The sequence below is a fragment of the Chrysochloris asiatica genome, unplaced genomic scaffold (genome assembly GCF_000296735.1).
Source record: "Chrysochloris asiatica unplaced genomic scaffold, ChrAsi1.0 scaffold00174, whole genome shotgun sequence".
In the NCBI taxonomy this organism is placed as follows: domain Eukaryota; kingdom Metazoa; phylum Chordata; class Mammalia; order Afrosoricida; family Chrysochloridae; genus Chrysochloris; species Chrysochloris asiatica.
The window spans coordinates 1,476,129-1,478,726 of record NW_006408692.1 but is presented as its reverse complement, the minus strand read 5'-3'; the positions used below and the strand labels follow the sequence as shown (position 1 = coordinate 1,478,726).

The 2,598-nt window shown below is 39.0% G+C and overlaps 1 pseudogene; it reads left to right on the top strand.

Moving 5' to 3' along the window:
- Positions 1 to 1,489: 1,489 nt before the first annotated feature.
- LOC102835009 lies at positions 1,490 to 2,071 on the top strand (annotated as a pseudogene).
- Positions 2,072 to 2,598: the final 527 nt, after the last annotated feature.

The following is a 2,598-nucleotide window of genomic DNA, read 5'->3' as shown; positions in this document are numbered from 1 at the left end:
AGCTGTGTGCCTGCCTCCAGGCTGTCCTATAAAATGTGCCCTTTGGTTGTTTAAACAAATATATATTTTCTTTGTGCTTTGTGTACATAAAAAAAGAAAGAAAGAAAGGAGGGACTAGAGGTAAATACTGTTAACTGATGGTGCATGGAGGGGATTGTAATCATTGCAATGAAACAAAGTATGATTGGTTGAATGCAAAACTGATGATCTGCCCTGTGAACTATCACTTAATTCACAATAAAATCTTAAAAACAAAAAAAAAAGATATAGCAAATATCTTTCAAAAAACAGGATGGGAGGAAGGCAGAGAGGTGGTGGCAGAGGAGGGGAACATCTGATAGATGACCTTTTAGTGAATTAAGTAGTCACTCCTCTTCTTTGTGGTTTAAAATTCAGTCTAAGTCTATGGTCAATGATAATTCTTTGCGCTCCATTACAATGGTTATGCACTCACTGTTTAAGGAGATTAAAAAACAAGAAGCCCAGTCAGTAGTTTGATTGAGTGAAATTTGAAAAGTCTCATTTTGAAGACTTTTTTTTTTTTTTTTTTTAGAGATCATTTAGCAGTTTCCTAATTAGTCTGTTTTCTGAGAGCAAACTGCTGTATAACTGTTGTTGTTGTTAAGTGCTGTTGAATAGGTTTATAGTGACCCTGTACAAGGTTTCCAAGGAGGGGCTGGTGGGCTTGAACTGCTGACCTTGCTTTTAGCAGTCTAGAGCTTATCCTACAGCACCATACCAGGATTCCGCTATCTAATAACTAGGGGGGGATTACTCTTAAAGAGAATCCTCAAACTGTCTATAGGAAAAGGTGATTGTCTCACTGGTATTCAGGAAGACTTAGGCTGCTTAAGGTGGATGAACAATTTTATTAACAGAGTGAGTTGTTCTTACCTGGTCATTTAGGGCATCAGCCACTCCTTGGAAACCCTATACAGGGTTGCTATGGGTTGGAACCAACTTGATGGCACTTAACTGTAACAACAATGTAATAGGTGGAAGAAAGATGAGGCTTTCTGCTCCCATAAAGATTTACAGCCTCAGAAATCCTATGCAGGGTCACTATGAGTTGGAACTGATCAGTTTGTCGTACTGTGGTGGTTTGTGAGTTGCTGTGATTCTGAAAGCTATGCCACCGGTATTTTAAATACCAGCAGGGTCACTCATGGTAGACATGCTTCAGATAAGCTTCCAGACAAGACAGACTAGGAAGAAGGAGTGACAAGTTACTTCTGAATATTTAGTCACTGAAAACCTTATGAATAGCAGAGAAACACTGTCAGATATAGTGCTGGAAAATGAGCCCTTCAGGTTGGAAGGCACTCAAAATGAGACTGGGGAAGAGCTGCCTCCTCAGAGCAGAGTTGAGAGCTCAGGCCTGTGAGAGGGGGCCAGTGGGGAAGGATCACTGGCTAGATCCCTAGGCGAGGCTCATGCACCCACCCCCACCCTGGCCCCCTAGTGCCCACCGGGTCAGCCCTGTCCAGCCATGATCAAGGCGATCCTCATTTTCAACAACCATGGGAAGCCACGGCTCTCCACGTTCTACCCACCCTACAGTGAAGATACACAGCAGCAAATCATCAGAGAGACATTCCATGTGGTATCTAAGAGAGATGAAAATGTTTGTAATTTCCTAGAAGGAGGATTGTTAACAGGAGGATCTGACAACAAACTGATATATAGACATTACACAACATTATATTTTGTCTTCTGTGTGGATTCTTCAGAAAGTGAACTTGGCATTTTAGATCTAATTCAAGTATTTGTGGAAACATTAGACAAGTGTTTTGAAAATTTCTGTGAGCTGGATTTAATTTTCCATGTAGACAAGGTTCACAATATTCTTGCAGAAAGGGTGATGGGGGGAATGGTATTAGAGACCAATATGAATGAGATTGTTACACAAATTGATGCACAAAATAAACTGTAGAAATCTGAGGCTGATTTTGCATGAGCCCCAGCCCATGTTGTATCAGCTGTACAGAACATGTATCTTCCTGAGATCCCACGAAATCTTAACATTGGTGACATCAGTATAAAAGGGCCAAACCTGCCCTCTTTTAAGTAAAAAAAAGTAAAGGCCACTCCCAGGTAAAATCCAGGGGGGAAAGTCATCCATGTTTACCAAGCAGTTGTTTACCAAAAATAGAGGAGAAGAGGCTTAACTTTTGCTCTTGGATTTAAGTCAAGGTACTGTATAGAAGTTATGTAAAATCAGTATGTGAAGTTCAATGTTGCTTTTCTTTCTCAGTGATTTCTTAAAAATTGAGTAGTTCCTGTGTGATTTTTTGTTTGTTTAATTGCATTCCTAAGGCATGCTTCTATGTATTGGCTATTACAGTATTTTGAAAAGTGTTTCAGATACTTCTTCAATTATGTACAACCCAAAATGTTGGTGTTTTGTATGGATCACAAGTACATCATTCCTTAATTCCTTCTGCTATTGTCATAATTGTTATTTAAAGAACTGAGTATGTATTGCATGAAAACATTATGACCTTTTTCTCTTGTTTTAAATAAACTCTAATGTAACTGGACTTATAATTATAAAGCACCTTTGTTTGCCTGTTATCTATTTTAGCAATAATTTTTTGT